Source organism: Lichenostomus cassidix, chromosome 1 (assembly GCF_008360975.1).
Source record: "Lichenostomus cassidix isolate B80296 chromosome 1, HeHo_3.0, whole genome shotgun sequence".
Lineage (NCBI taxonomy): Eukaryota > Metazoa > Chordata > Aves > Passeriformes > Meliphagidae > Lichenostomus > Lichenostomus cassidix.
This window is the reverse complement of record NC_139479.1, coordinates 21,256,971-21,274,207: the sequence shown is the minus strand read 5'-3', so window position 1 is coordinate 21,274,207 and position 17,237 is coordinate 21,256,971. Positions and strand designations below refer to the sequence as shown.

Sequence of the window (17,237 nt, the reverse complement as noted above, 5' to 3'; positions counted from 1 at the left end):
AAAGACATTAGACTCACTTTGAATCAAAACAAAATAAATCTTCTGAAGAATTTGCAAACTGCTATGAGTAGTCAGGAAGAATTAAACTCATGGAGCCTAAGCCCAAAACAGCAACACAGACCAGAGAAATGCTGATGATGCAGAAGAGAGTAATTTGCCGTGTTAAGAAATTCTGAATGGCAAATGGAAAGATAAATCCCCTTAGGGAAACTCCAGGCCAGAAAGTAACAATGCCAAAAAAGCATGTAGAACAAGACATAGAAAACCCGGAGGACATAAGAAATGCTAAGTCTAAGGTCAAAGAAAAGGGGAGAGTGCCAGCCCTGTGTCAAAAGAAAAGGTTGAATCTCAAGCTACGGATAAGAGAAAGGCCAAGCCTCAGATTAAGGAGGAGGAGGAAAGGAGGATGAGATACAGCTAACGGAGAAAGACAGCAGAAAGCAGAGGGGAAAAGATCAATCTGAATTTAAAAAAAAAAGTCTAAGGACAAAACTGAAGTCAAAGAAAATAATCCAAAGAGAGCTTCAAGACCATGCTGAGACATATTGAAATTAAAGATCAGATGGAACAGCAAGAGCTCCCCATAATAGCCCTCAAACTTGTCAAGGTACAACATTTAGAGACTGCAGATAGGGAATAAGATGAATAGAAGACAGAATAATGTACTCAGTGGCATGGAGTTCAGATCATCTTTTGGTCCTCCCTTCAAGTATCTAGCTAAGTCTCCTTGGGCCTTTTAATATTATTTCTGTTTCTGAAACGAACAGCAAGAAATGTACGAAAAGGCACTTAGACAGCTATTACAGCAAGGCTCTTGCTATGCTTGAGGTAATATTAATTATCTCTGTCACTGTGAAGTTATTACCAGTAAAGCAATTACCTGTGATGAAATTATATATGCCTCTCTATGTACGAGCAAACTCTGATAAATATATCTGCCTTTCTCCCTTATGGTTATTTTTTTAAGACCTTAGGTGATTCAGGAAAAAATTCTTCTAAAATTTTCACTGCCAGAAAGACTGGAACAACTAAAAATTCATTCAATAAAAACTCATCCATGAAAACCCTCTCATAAGTAGAAAAGTTTTTATCTTTCCATAGATGACATGTCAGATACTACCATTGCTGGTTAAGTCACTGAGCTGGTTTTCACACACCCCATAAAAATGCAGTGTAAAGTAAGAGAAACTGCAATCCCAGCCATCAAACTGAAATCAGTGCATCAAAATCTGTCTGCACTTAGGGAATTGCCTATATAGCTGCATAAATTTCCATTTCTATACTATTGAAACACCTTTCCAGTGGAAGTTAGCTAGGATACAAGGCAGAGGGCCCGACTTACAACAACAACAGAGGTTCTGAGACTTCCTTCTCTTGAAAACTCAGCTGTTACCCATTTTCACCTCCATGGTGTTTCCCAGTTCTCCTGAATAAAACTAAAATGTCAGTGAGACAAATCACAGAATGTGACCCAACTATAGTGCATCTCCAGAGCGAACATTTGCAGAAAGCCTTTCAAACCTAGCACGTCCCTGAGGTCACCACCAGTCCTGACCCAGGACCCCCGGTCAGCCCCAGCCCGGCGGTGCCACAGCAGGGCCACTCCGCAGCTCCCCACAGCCCTGCCCGGCCCTGCCACGGCCCTGCAGAGCCAGACACAGCTCCCCACAGCCGTGCCCTGCCATGGCCCCGCAGAGCCGGGCACGGCTCCGCACAGCCATGCCCCGACATGGCCCTGCTAAGCCGGGCACAGCTCCCCACAGCCCTGCCCCGCCATGGCCCTGCTGAGCTGGGCACAGCTCCCCACAGCCGTGCCCCGCCATGGCCCCGCTGAGCCGGGCACAGCTCCCCACAGCCCTGCCGGACACGGCCCCGCTGAGCCGGAAACAGCTCCCCACAGCCCTGCTGGACAGATCCCGCTCAGCCGGACACAGCTCCCCACAGCCGGACACAGCGACGGCCCCGCCCGCCCTCGACCCGCCAGAGAGGTTCCCGAGGCCCAGAGAGGTTCCCGATGCCCGGGGCTGAAGCTGCCCGGTGCCCCTGCCTTGGCTGCCCTGCTCCTGATGGGGGCACAGGTCCTGGCTGACAGGCCCTGCCCAGCTGCTCTCCATGCGGAGCCTCTGACATTTCTGGACCCTGTGATGCCATGATACAGTGTTACTAAGTTCAGAATTGCAAGTGAAATCTTCACATGGCAAAAAACCCAACTGTGACCAGACCCACGATAACAGACAAACAAGGAACATATCCTTCTTGCAGCAGTCGTCATTCCATCCATAACATAGTCAACAAAATCTGCATCTCCTTAGGAGATGGTTTAGCCCATGATCTGTCTTTCCCCAGCCATGATCATGAAAACCATGTGGATTAAAGCAAACACATGCAGATAAACCCACACCAAACACTGCACCAGAATAAACTCACACAATCTCTTAAGAAAGGAAACTAGTTGCCACTGATTTTTTAATAACATTCCTATATTTCCAGTTTCTCCACCCAGACGAACACCTTTGAGATACATCTGAGCACTAAATTCCTTGACTCCAAAGAGTACTCAAAACTACAGACTCCACAGAGACCTGAGTCTTACTCTTGTCTCTATTCCTCTTCTCTGGAGAAGCTTTCATTTCTTATTATAACCTATCTTCACTCTTTTTTATATGACTGAGCCACCTTCTTAGCATTTATGCCTGCTACAGAGGTACTGCCTCTCAAATTGTCTAATTGGTAGATAAATCTGTTGTTATATATAGAAAGGGGTCCTATCCCTGTTTACTTAGGAGGTGATGCTCAGAATATTTATTGCTAGCCAGTTATCCGTGTAAAGTTCACTGCTTTGGTTTCAGGCCCGTAGGAAATGGTCTTCTGCATCCAGAAATTCAACATTTTATCTAAGTATATTTTTTAATACAATGAGTGATGGTAACTCTCTTTACAAATCTTGCTAAACTTCGAGATTACCTAACCGAAATTTTAACACAAGAATATGTCTTAAAATTTAGCAATCACAAATTAAATACAGTAAGAATGGCTATCTTCCTAGTAGAAGCATTATATAAAGAAAGAGAAGTTACTAGTTCAATCATTCTGCATTTTGCATTAAATCATCAGGTGAAAATAAATGTCTCAAACCACAATGATTGTACAGAAGTGTCATCACTGGACTACAGTCTTGGACCATTTAGGTATTTACCCTTTTGTTTACCTTGACATCATATCTCCTTCCCTATCACTTTCCCTTCTCCTTCCAGAAGTTACTTAACAATTTGTTTATTCTAAGCAGTATTTAACTTTGTAGAGATTATCATCACAAGCCAGGGGCAGACACAGCCACCTCAGACACTGACCTATGGACTAAAAACCAGACAATTTAAGCTGCAAGAAATGTATTTTTCCAGGCTTCTAACTTGTCTTAAAATGATTGCTGAAAAAGAATGCACAGTATTTTCACAATAAGCTACTTGTGATGAAGTTGGGGAGTAGAAAGAAACAAACCTGAAGTACAACAGCAGTTTGATAGCATGATTTTATCAACCTTTAAAAACAATCAGTGTGATTAGAAACGTCCAAATATCAATTAAACTGATTTCTCTATAAATCTCATATTTTCTTAATTCAATATTTCAGGCCTTGAATGGTGCTCAGTAACAGGACCAGAAGCAATGGGCACAAACAGAAGCAAGAATTTTCCTCTGAATATCAAGAAACACTTTTCAGTTGTGAGGGTGATCAAGCACTGGCACAGGTTGCTCTGAGATGTTGTAGGATCTCCCTCCTTGGTGATATTCAAGCATTGTCAGGACATAGTCCTGGACAATCAGCTGGAGGCGTCTCTCCTTGAGCATATGATTTGAGAAAATGATCTCCACAGGTCCCTTCCAACTTCAATCAGACAGTTATTTTGTTCTTCCATGATCAATAAATACATGTACGTTTTGCAAGAAAGACAGAATATGCCATAAACATGGGAGTCTTGCCTGACTCAGAGAAGCTAGACTACAGTTGAAAAGGTTATAGCAGATGTTCAATGTTTGGTTATGCCGAATTCATGCCAGTGAATCACTTCATCAGTTACTCAGATCATTATTTCTCCTTATGGAGCAGAATCATTTAATATTAGCAACTAAAGAACAGCTTGAACTATAATCTCTGACATCTTAAGTGAATATCTATTGTGAAAACTGAGCAAAAGCCTGATTCAAGTCAAGTAGAACAGGGATTGCTACAGTCCTATATCCCCAGGCGTTGTTCTATCCTCAAGAGACAAGGAAAGACATTTTAACTCTTTCCTAATTGGTTTAAATCATCGTACAGAATCATCATCACCTTCCTGACCAATGGAAAGTCACAGAGTCAGAACAATAGAAAAGAAACAACTCCATCTTCTTCCAGCACCACAAAAAACTTAATGATATGAAACGGGATGAAGACACCCTTACACCTCTTGTAGTCTCCCTGCCAAGAAGAGAAAAACACTTAAGTATCTGTCTGGCAGCCACAACCTTGTGAGCAAACACAAACACAGCTGATCCCTGCAAGACTTCACGTTATGAGAGTCTCTCTAAGCTTGCAGCCTAATGGCTCTGTCTCTACTGCCTTCATTCCCATAGTTGTCTACATCACAAGACCTCCTAGTAAAAACACAAGTCTCTTCCTTTTTGTGTATGTGGGGTTCCCTTTCAACACATAAAATAACTCTAAGTAGGAGCAAACAGAAAGAGAGGTGGGAAAGTTATTACCAAGCTGTTCCAGATCATGGCTCAACCTGGATCTTTAGCCCAGTCTGCCTCCACTGTTTCAAATCCTACCCCAGGTTTGCAGTCTAAATACAGCCAGAATTTACTTTGGTAACAAAGAGCAACAAGAGAATATTATGGAGAATTTACTTCTAAGGTTCCAACTCCTCTTCCCTCAAATTCAATGAGGAGAAAAATCTTTCACTGGAAACCTCTCTTCCTCCAGTTAAATTCCATCCTGGCTTATCCAGGCTGCACTTAAAACTGTAACTTTTCAGGGAAGTTTTGGCAGTTTACCAAGATCAAAGTACATAAAAAAGCAAATATTTTAAACTGTGTTTCCTTTTTTAGGGGTAAAATGGAACAGAACAGCAATGATGGCAGCGACTACCAGCATTACTATTATGTTACGAGTGCATGAAAAGACTACAAGAGAAGGGATCCTGTCTTGACAGTAACCTCATGATCAGCCCTGATCTCCAGAAAAAAAAGAGGCAGTGACACGGGTTGAAATGGATTTTTCTGGATAGAAGACTTAACTAGGCTTCCGCTACAGCTGGGGTGTGGAGCCTGCAGTACAACCTCCCTCTTTACTACCAGATTACTGTCAACTCAACAGTGTGAAGTCCTGTAGCTCAAGCAGCAACATGCCATATTGAGTCTTGAAATTTTGACTTAAGGTATTTTACAGAAGGTGTGGTAAATGCATTTGGCATTTTAGGAGTTTTTGTTTTCTTTTCTTGAACTTCAAATAGTCTGTGAAGACCACAGAAAAAATCAACAGAAGACCAAAGTCAAAACATATGAAAAAGGTGAGAATGTGGCCTTAAATCCTTTTGATTAAGTTTAACACATTCAAAAGACATTTGTGCAACAAATGCAGTTTGTTTAATTCTTCCACTAAGAACTGAGTCAAATGCAGAAAGTTAAAATTCATTCATTATAGTTTTACTGTGCTGAATGAACCATGTACCACATGTTAGATAAAGGTTAAGAGTTATAATAGGTCACTGGAATACCCACAAGAGAAGCATTAACACATGACAATGGATTATCCCAATCCTCAGCTAATCAACCACTCCATGCACTAACTGAATCTATTGTATTTAGAATTCTCTAAAATTAGCAATGGACAGTGTAGAATAATTACTTGAACAAGCCAATAACAAACACAATAATAATAAGAGCCCTCACATTTCTCCAGTGTAGGAAATCAGTGTGTTGGTAAATTTATTTAAACTCCATTACATGAACAGAGTAAGTTGCCTAAAATGTTTCCAGTGTCTTGGAATATTTGCTGAAGATTCTCAGGCTTCCCAAAAGTCAAATAAATCCTCTCTTGTCTCCCATCAGAAGGAGAAATGAAAAGATTTCTCTCACTGTAGGGCTATATATAGAGTCATTGTTCTGTATTTAGAACATTCTGTTTTCAGCTAGATCTTACTTGCTCTAGGCTGTCAGTCATCTTTAGATCTCCTGCCTGCAGTAGCAATAGGTTATATCATATGCTGTTGATTACAGGTCATAACAACCCCAAATTTATGATTGTCATGAGTACAATATCTCTACTCCTTCCATTTATCTGGTTGAGAAGTCAATTGCTTTTCTCTACCCTGCTGTTACTTGGAAGAATAAAGATATTCATGAGTGAATGAGTGATGCATATGTTGGCCTTTTCCTATTTCAGTGTTAAAAATTGAAAAAAGGCTACAGTTGCTTTGAGCAGAAACTAAGAGATTGATCCAGAGTCTTTTGAAGTCAATAAAAGTTCTCATGAGATCAGTAAACTGCAGAGGTTCATCCATGTATCCAAGTTTCATACTTGCTGTCTCATACTTGACTGCAGTCTGTTGGACACATAATTTTGGGAGGAAATTCTGACAATAGCTGGTAGCTGCTACTGGAAAATTATAAATCACACATAAGAGCATGGTTGTGACAGCAATAACTATCACAAGGTCTCAAACAGAGCATTAAAGAGAAACATGTTTTAGAAGTCTGTTCTACATACACAAAACTGCTGTCATTTTGCAATATGTAAGGCAAATTTTACCTCAAAAAGCTCTAGGAAGTGATGATATACCCTGAGTTGTACAGGGAAACAAAGCTAACTCTGACCAAATTGGTACATCACATATTGCATTGTAGTGCTGTGCAGACCAAAGTTCAGGTCCCAGAACCTGAATGCCAGACGACGTTCTGCCCAAGCAAAGCACCAGCTCTGGAGGGCTAAACAGCACTGCCATGGCACTGTGAAGATGTATACTGATCCAGTAACTTGGAATTGTTGCCCAGTGCTGTAAAATATTTGTAGAAATACTCCTCAGAGCACACGCAGATTCCTGAAACACACATGGGTGATCAATGTAAGTATGAAGGACAATGACAAAGTGTAAGCTCCCACCAGGCACCTAAGTGGCCTGATCTTCAAAAGTTTTGAAAAACTAGTCATATCTCAAAAGACCCCTCTGGTGACAAACCACTGCAGCAATAAAATCTTTGTCTTTCTGCAAACACCAAATGTTGTGTATGTTTTTTTTCAACAAGCAATTCCCTATCTGTAGAAAATTTTCCAAATGAAGGTAAATATGCTAACAAAGGTATTCTGCATGCAAGTAACAATTTGAAGTTTCTACAAATAAATAAAATCTTCCACTAATATATAGTCTGTATTGTAAACACTTAAAAGCATTGCAGTTTGCAGTTCTTTCTCATTCTTTTTCCTATTCATATGTCTAAGATGCAATTGAGACTCACAGATGGCTAAGTGATAAATACCTTTGTTGTAGTCATCATCTGGTTTTAGTTAATAATTCAATTATTAGATTTCCTCAGTAAACAACAGGATATCAAAGGAAATGCTTGTTGCTTTTTCTGTTTTGGATTTTTTTAATACAGCTCTTAACTCTTACAGGAGTTTTTAAGTAGAGCTCTTAACTTCGCATAATTTAAAAATTTTTAATAATATTCTCAGAAGTTGAAAATGAAGTTGAGATATCAAGAAAAAATTATCTCTGTAGAAGATACAGCTCATAACCTTAAGAAATGAGATTCTTGCCATGTAAGCACTTCCAGCTGTGAACAGAGATTATCACTATCTGATTACTGGTGTACAAAAAAAATAGCTAGAGTTTCACTCAAGAATTCAACTGCAATCTATGCCCTCACAAAAACAAACCTCCCCTAGATGGTATTCAAGTGACATTTGTTCACAGTAAAAGAGCCATTACAAATGATCTTTTTCATTTTTTTAAGAATTTGAGTTTGCATTTGTTTCATTTTTTTAAAATCACCCATTAAAAAAAAAAGTTCTACATAAAAGCCATTCAAGATTATCAAGCAGACACATGCAATCTTTTGTTAGACAATAAAAAGTACCAAACATTGAAATGAGTTGAAGAATACATGTACATATACATGCACAAATTCTATTTTTATTAGAACCTGAATTTTTTAATTTGAAAATTAATTTTAGCATGAGTTTCAATTAAAAAAAAAAAAAGTATGTCTAATTTTTTAGCCCTTTTCATGCGAGAAATATTAACAGTTGCTGCTGAATGGAGAGACCTGGTGCTGCAACAACCATTATATTAGCTATTCCCTTCATTGGTACCCTTCAGTAAAATATTGAAACAGAATTATTTGTCATTAGAGTTATATAATGTGCTCAGCTATTATTATAAAAATTGAAGCTAGTCTTCTGCTTCCAAATTTTCATAATGCAATTCATATTTCCAAAAGAGTAGGGGGTTTAAAATATTCAGTATTAGCTAGAAATGAAAGCTGCTGGTTTTATTGCTGCTTTTGGAAGTTTAAATTTTATGTCTTGTGTTAAATACATTTAAGCAGGCAACTCATGAGGTGATTTTTCTTCTGAAATACATATGAAATTTCCAGCGATTATATTGTGAGCTTATTCCTCTAAATGTAAGTATTCTGTGTTGCATTTCACCACCCCCAAATAATTCAGCCACATCTCCACTGTCTTCTGCTTAGCAAAACATCCAAAGGAATATGAGATGATAGTCTGAGTCCTTAAACTCAGCCACAGTAAAACATATCCACTATAATTATTTCAAATAGATGCTATACCCCTCATATTCTTTTTCACCCCTTTTACATTCAGAATAATTGAAAATCTTGTAAAACTCCTCCACACATTTCTTCAAAAGGATGTCTCACACAGAATGTTCTTGGAGGTAATCAGCATATAAAATGCTCCATTTCTTTCATACATAACAATTTGAATACATCAAAACTGAGTAGTTTCTACTTTTTACACACAACTAAAACCACTGAATGACAATGCTGGATAGAATGAAATTTCTTGACACCGACAACCCACAAAAACCTGACAATCATGCTAGAAGTTCAAAAAAGACTACAGTCTGATGATTCTGATAGGTACAGTAATAACCTCAAATTGAGGCTAGATCCTAGACTATCAATGGCATTCAAGCATATCAGACATGCAACAATCCCACAGCTTTGTAAGGAAAATGTGTTTGGAAATGACACAGATCTTCAAGCATCAAGAAATGTCAGCCATGAAAAGAGGTGTCCTTTATTTTATAACAAGGCCTGTAGCTTTATATAAACACAAATAACAATAAAAAAATAAATTGTAAGGGACCTTTGCTTTACCAATAATACGGATGTCTTAGACAAGCCTTAGAACAGAAAAGCCAACAGCTTATAGTCTGTGGAACGATGTAAACTGACCAAGATCAAGTTTCACCTGATCAAATTCATTTATTCATTAATCACAAGTGCTTAATCTCATTCTGAAGAAAACCTTAAAAAAGGTCAATTGCATCCCAAAATTCTTAATTATGCCCATAAATTGCATTTAGAGCCTAAAATAACTAATTTGCACACAACTGTCTACAGTTTGAAAACAGATCTCTGGTATGCAGGATGAACCAGCCAACAGGGGACTCAGGCAAGGTCTTTCCTTAAAAACTTCAGAAAAATCTTACCAATCATCTGCATATACTTTTGATAATCTTACTAATCAGTTAATCTGGTTGGCATCTGAAAATATCTAATTTGAAGGATGAGTAACAAATAACTTTAGTTATATTTTTCCATAGTGAAAACCAAAATCCTCTGCATTTCCATAATTTTCAGTGGCATGAGAACTAAACTAGTAGTATATACTAGCAGGAAGTAAAGGGCACTGGCAGACAGATGGAGTCCTTGCTGATCTGACAAAGACATCATTGAGAGAAAGATGCTCATTTAGTAGTAGGGAAATCACTGAAATCCAGAGGTTGTTGGTGCCTCACCAAAGTTGTCTTCACTGAACCAGCTGTAGGAAAAAAAGTGTGAATTTTTTGTCATAAAGCTCAGCACATATGAGTATTAATTGATTGTATAAAATATGTGGACTAAAAATAAAATGCAGTCCTCTCTAGTTCTCTTGGTTTGTGTAATATATTCAGTAGACATTTGACAAAAAATTTAAACATGGCCTTACTGAACATATAGAGTTCACCATGGGAAACAGAGTAGCAGCCTTGCAAGGATTTATCATCAACCACTAATGAGTTAGGCATATGGTAAAATAAAGAAGGGGTTTTGTTGGGGTTGGTTTGTTTTTTTTTTTGGCGGGGGGATGGGGGCAGGGTGAAGAGCGGTGGTGGTCATGGGTTTTTCCCTATTTCTTGTATCAGAACAGTACAGAATTGACAGTCACAATTTCTCAGCTTCTTCAGTTTGTATCAGCCAAACCCTAAGAATAATAAGTCTGACATCCAGCCACTGAACAATTGATCTCATGATCCAAAGTAGTTACCTGGACTATTGAGAAACTTGCATTTTTTTCAATGCTTTCTCAGGAATGAAAACTGAAGCTAAGCTAAAAGATGTGAAGAAAAAATCTGCCAGTATTGGGAATATTTTGAAAGACTGAATCAGTTGGTAACCAGATCAAGAAATTCTGCGGGAATTGCTGTTTGCCACCCCAAAAGCCAAAATCATCAAGGATAACACTGTACTCCCTGTTGTGGTACCTCAGCTTCTAATGAATTTAGCCATCTGATTATGCAGCATCATTCCTCAAAGAACAGCCTTCTGAATGTGGCATTTCTGGGAACAGTACCAAAATATGACAGCAATCACTGTGTGCGTTGTTAATGCCTGTGGCTAGATTTTGTATTTTGGAATACCTTGAGGCATCGGGTAATGTGGATATCAGGCAATTCTTGTGATGATTTACAAAGTCATAGTACATCTAAATGTACCATGGCAATTGCTGTTTGATAAATGATGTAGTCTTAGGAAGAGAGGACATCCTTCCTTCCAAAGGATCCATTATGAAATAATAGAAGTTATAAGGGGATACAAAGTCACCTCACACTTACAAACAGCATACAAAAAAGTACTGGTTCTATTTTTATGAAGATAGCAAAACATAAATTACGGGGTTTTGTTTTAAAAGGTCACTGTATAGTTTAAAAATAAAGGTATTCTACTGATACACTCTGTCTTTACCTAGAGCAAGGTAAACAAAAAGACCCTTAGAATTCCCTATGTTCCCTTTTGGAGAAAAAGGAAGTATCCAGGCAAAAGCTTTAAGTTATGTCTACATGATCCTAATTTCTGTATCTCTGATGTTAACGTTAAGTGATCTAATACAAATTTTTCATTCATGAATGCTGTTAAATCATGTTTTGCCTTGAGTAATTTAGGATCTCAGCCTTAGTAATGTCAAGGGTCTGCAATTCACAACCCTGCACGCTAGCTTTCACCTAAGCCATTGGAGCAGTGCTTTCCAGAGCCCTCCATAACATTATTTTTCTTTTTCCCTTGATGTTCTCAGACTCTGGGTCTTGTGTTGTTATTATCACATTCTTGCAACTGCAAATCCCACCGGTTTTGTATGGCAGGTACTTGTAGGAAAAACTGTCACTAGAGTGAGAATGGTCCCTCTTTTGTCCACCCTCCTGCTTCAGCTTTCTTTGCCTTTAATTTTGTAGACCAAAATTTAGTGCACAGACAAGAAACACTTGAACAAAAAAATTACCACAGTTCAACCAAGATTAACATCCTTTGTGTAACAATACTTAATGAAAATCTAGAATGAAAATTCTTTCCTATGTTTCTAGTCTGACAGCCCAGGAAAAAAGAAAAGAGATGAAGTCACAGAATCACAAGGCTGCAAAAGACATCCAAGATCATTGAGACCACCCTTTCATAGAGCACCAACCTGTCGACTAAACTACAGCATTAAGTGCCAAGTCCAGTCATTTCTTAACACTTCCAGGGATGGTGACTCCACCACTTCCCTGGGCAGCCTGTTCCAATGCTTAACCACCCTTTCAGTGAAGAAATTCTTCCTGATGTCCAACCTGAACATCTCCTAGCACAGCTTAAGGCAGTATCATCTTGTCCTGTTGCTGGTTGGCTGGGAGAAGATGCTGACCCCCACCCTGCTACAGCCTCCTTCCAGGTAGCTGTAGAGAGCAGTAAGGTCTGCCCTAAGCCTCCTTTTCTCCAGGCTGAACAACCCCAGCTCCCTCATTTGCTCCTCATATGACTGACTCTCTAGACCCTTCACTCACTTCATTGCCCTTCCTGGACACACTCCAGCCCCTCAATGTCTTTACTGTAGTGAGGGCACTACAGAATGCATTGTAGTACTTGAGGTGTGGTCTCACCAACACTGAGTACTACCTGCAGCTTCTACCTGTCTAAATACAAAATCTGAGCACATACTACAAATTAGCATGGATTCAGAACTAAAACTTTGATAAAATATAATCTTCCTGTTTAACAAGAATCATCTAAAGGGGACAAGTAAATTTAAAAGATAAACTTATCTCTAAAAATCAATTAAGTTCTATGCCTATTTACACACAGTAAAATGTGCACCATGTTCAAGAATCTCATTTTCACCACCGCCTGTCATTCACCTCTATCCTCGTCTTAACTTTTCAGAGTCAAAATGTCAAGAAGGTTAATGCAGTTACATGAATTAGTGATGGACTATTTCACTCAGATTCACTAAGGCAAACATATATAGCTGGCTGGTAAACAATTTACTCCACAGAGAACAAGTTCTTCTTAGCTGAAAAGAAACCTCTGCCAAATCAATACATTAAATGATGAGATATTAGCTGCAAAAGGAGGAGGGAAATCCTGGAACCTGACTCTTTTTTTGAGCACTAAATACTTCTAGACACTCAGATATTAGGCACAGTGTCCCTGAAGACAATGGTATAAACCAATGCAAGAACACTGTTAATGAGTCATGCTTGTAATCTTTTAAATATACAGCTCACAGCAAGTGAAGAGAAATTGCTCTCAAAATTGCTGTTGTATGCATTATGTCCATTTTTATATATGGGGGAAGGTTGCTTATTAAGAATATAAAAGGCTAGCACTCTGCAACCTCTGAAAAATTTGTTTTCTTCTGTCTGCTTTATTTCTCACCAAATACCTACTATTTTGAGCTAAGCAGAGTATATCAAATCCATTTTATTTTAAAAAGTGATCAGAAAAGGGTTTTTTTAACTATGGAATATAAGTTAGATGTGAAATAATGGTACAGCAGCAACTGCACAGTCTTTATCAACTATTACATTATTATCTTTAAGTGATGTATATGAGTAGGATGAAGGCACATTTTCCTCTAATTTTCTTTTCCTCACCCCCAGGTACCAGTGACAGAACCATTAAAACCCACAGTTTGTTAAGCCTGCCTTTATATAATCCCAGGTAAATTTCTTCACATTCTTCATGCACTTCTCTGCAAGACTAGTTTATCTGAGAAACTGCAAGTTAATAGTAAAATATGGCATGTGGGAAAAAAAAAACCCAAACCAAACAAAAGCATATAGACAAAAGGACACTGAAAGGAAAAAAAAACCAACAAAACAAAACCAAAAATTCTAACACCCCAAAAAAAGCCAAATATTTGAAATGAAACCAAAAAAGATGATTAATTATGATTCTTGGGACAAATAGCATAAAAACAAACAAACAAGCAAACATTCCTAACTAGAAATATATTCAGTGATGCTACCACTGGATATGGTTTCCTTAAAAAGAAATGGCATGGCTTTATTTCAATAAACACTTTATTAAGAGAAAAAAAAAATTATTCAGAAGAAAACAGACTCAATTTCAAAGCATACAATCTAGATTTCTACAGTGATGACACTAAAAACTGTACTTTTACCTTGCCCCATAACTTCTACATTGTACCCCCTCAGACTAAACCAAACCCCCATGTCCAAAAGTATCACCTCTTGCTGTAAATTCAATCTGATTTATATCCTACTGTTTTAAGTTCTCCAGAACACAATATTTGAACACTCCTCCTACTACAATACTCAATGCTCTTATGTGTCTACTATCCCTGTGTATCATCATATTCTTTTTCTATGGAAGTTAATCATGTTAACCTTCCTTTGAAACTGGTCATCTGTCTGCAACTCAGTGCCTCTTTACAGACTCTGACTAGGATGGGCCTCTTGGGGCAATAAGAGAAGGAAAACACCCCACCAAGCTGGGGATGGTGAGTAAGAGAGGGAGGGGTTGGGTCATTTAGGAAGCATCCTCGCCTTTCACAGAGGAGAAGGTAAGAACTGGAATATGCAATCTCCTCATCCTTGACATGAATATGCTTTGGTGCTTAGCTTTCAGGCCTTAAGAGCTAGAAGTGATGTTTCAAGTGCTATCACTGCTGTTAAGAAACCTATTAATTGTCTCCCAAAATGGAACTGCCATTTCTTCATCATCTTTATTGCCATCTCAGGCTCCAGACAGTATCTTCACCAATGTACCCATTTTGTTTTCTCTTGAATAAACCAGCTCCAACTGGTATCAGGAAGCAGTGAAGTATCAAGCCTAACCAAATGACCATTCTACAGGGACAAAGAGAAAATAAAATGTACCACACAAGGATGTTTCTGTGAAGTGTCATTATCCAGTGATTGGTTACATATATACAAAATGCAAGACTTAGCTTTCCAATCCTGTATTTTTAATATCAAAGAGAATTCAACACACTGGCACCATTGCAACTGCTCCCATCTCCTGTCCTTTCTACAGCATTGCTAGTGGAACTTCTACACTGCTAATGTAATTTTGATTGCCAGAACAAGAAATCCTTCATAAAAGACAGTAAAATTTAGCATAAGAGAACTGATAATGCAAATCACCCAAGAGATAATGGGGTGGTCACCATATTGACCTTTATTGTGTCATGAGTGGAAAACATTTCACTGGCTCTGGGATGCTATGACTAATTACAAGGTTACAGAAAAAGAAAAACAAACAACAGCAACAACAAAACCTGCAGAAAAGGAAGAAAGAAAATTGAATATTCTATCTGCATGCTCTAATTTCAGTTTTCCCAACCTAAAACTTTTATATAGAAGACAGATTTGGACAAGAGGATAATGAGGACAATTCACTAGAACATCTTATTTCCAAAGCCAACTGGAAAAAGAAAATAGAGATTGAAAATTACAAGGATAAATATACATTTGCTGCATTACAGCACAAAGGATCTGCCAGCTCTTCTAGCGAGGAACTACTTTTGCTTGTGCTTGTATGCCTCTCTATGACCATAACAACTTGGTGTGAGAGGAATGGAACATGTTAACTGCACCGTTAATCCCCTACACCTCAGTTACATCACACCTCTGTACCAGATCAGGGCAGATAAATCAATGCAGCATGCCTTTCACAGTACAACAGGATAAAAATCTTACTGGCTCTTCTAGTTTAATCTTTTCTTTTTTTTTTTAAATATGGTGCCAGGTGGCCTGCATGACCATATACCTAAGGCACTGTATTTGAAACATCTCTATGTAAAGGTGACATCAAACCAATATAAAAAAGAAGCATTTATCTTCAAAAACTGTAACTCACAGTTGGCTACAACTGTAACTCACTGTTAGCTTGAGAAAAAGGACACAACAACTGTAAGATTAAACAAAGTAATGTATTTTCTTAATAACTGTTAGACTGTTCAGATCAAAGCAGTAAGGCTACCTATTCTGCAGTGTAACTGTGCACCTGAACTAAATCAAAGTATTATTGCAATGAGCATGAAATTAATATGCTAGCTCTCTCCTCCAGCTCCACGATTAATTTCCAGTTATACCAACTGCTATTATTTAATCTGTAAAAAACACTGGATCTACATCATCTGTCCCCAAATTCACCACCTGCACATATGAAAACTACACACACTGAACATTTCTAATTCAGGCAGCAGACCTACCGCTGGCTGTGTTAATACAAATTCACAGCCTCAGGCACCACAGCTCATCTGTCCAGCTGTGCATAATTTGCAGAAAGTTCTACTTCCCCTCACACCATTGTGTACTGAGAACTTATCTTTGCTTTAATGTAGACGATATAAAATGCAGTAGGCAGACATAATAATAATTACATTATTGATAGAGATATTTTTGGATTGGGAGACTATAGCAAACAAATCAGTGACTATGTATCTCAATGAGAAGGAACACTATGATTGATGAATGTTGTCCTGAAGTACTGAATTGGACCATCTGCACTAAAGTTTGGGTGAAGGCTACATTTCATACAACAGCAACTCACTAGGTGCTTCCTCTATTTGTTGCTATAATCTTTTTTCACTCTTTGCCTAAGACATTCCATGAAATCCAGATGCATTCCTATTACTTAATAAGTTTCAGAGAGCTTTCTTAATGGCAGATGTACCAAAAATTCACATGGACTTCACCTCTTCTTGCATAATTCTTCTGGAATCCAGGGCAGGATTTTTGCCCCTTTTTTGTCAAGAATCACTTTTAAAATAATATTGAAATCAATGATCCAAGAAAAGTCCAACTGACCATCTAGGGGAATTTCTTTACCAGTATTAAAATGCTAGTTTGGAGAGCTGGCAAAAACTTGAGCACCACCACAATTAATGAGATAACTGAATGAAAAGGTGAACAGACTGGATGTGAGTACTCCATCTGACACACGCCCAGTTTCTTTGACAAGAAAATCCAAGAAACTTCAGAAAGAAATCACAGATGGAACCAAGTCTGTATAACCATTTGTCTTTATAAACACAGTCACCAATAAAACAGAAATTGAGACAGTACATGCTCCTGTATCATCTAGCATACTCTTTTAGTGTGCATAATCAGCCATGTTTATAACAAGCTCTTCAAGGAAAGGCTGGAGATGCATTATTTTTCAGAGCCTATGCTCTCTTTTTCATTCTTCAAACAAAAGTTTGAAGGCAATTTCATCAGCAGAAGTTAATGGGAAGCTGGGAGAAAATTTTTAAGCACTATATGATATAGGCAGCTTTATGGAAATATTCCATACCATGTTATCCAAATACTACTTTCGTGCAGGACCTGACTAAAAGCCTTTTGAAATTAACAGCTATCTTTGCACTGAATCCAACAGACCTCACTGCATGACACTAGTCTGTCAATGGTCTCTTTATTTTGGTCCTATTGCACAAGTCTTATAATATTAATGGTTTATTGGACAAAT

General features: G+C 38.2%; 1 protein-coding gene across 5 annotated transcripts in view; it reads right to left on the bottom strand.

Annotated features, from left to right (window-relative positions):
- NLGN4X (neuroligin 4 X-linked) overlaps window positions 1-17,237 on the bottom strand; it is a 161,559-nt gene that overhangs the window by 137,557 nt on the left and 6,765 nt on the right. The window contains exon 1 of one of the 5 annotated variants that reach the window (XM_085052680.1): window positions 1,394-1,538. The exons of the other annotated variants lie outside the window; for them this stretch is intronic. The gene's annotated coding sequence lies outside the window, so the exon portion shown is untranslated. Of the gene's footprint in view, window positions 1-1,393; window positions 1,539-17,237 lie in introns of those variants that run through there. 5 annotated transcript variants of the gene reach the window in all.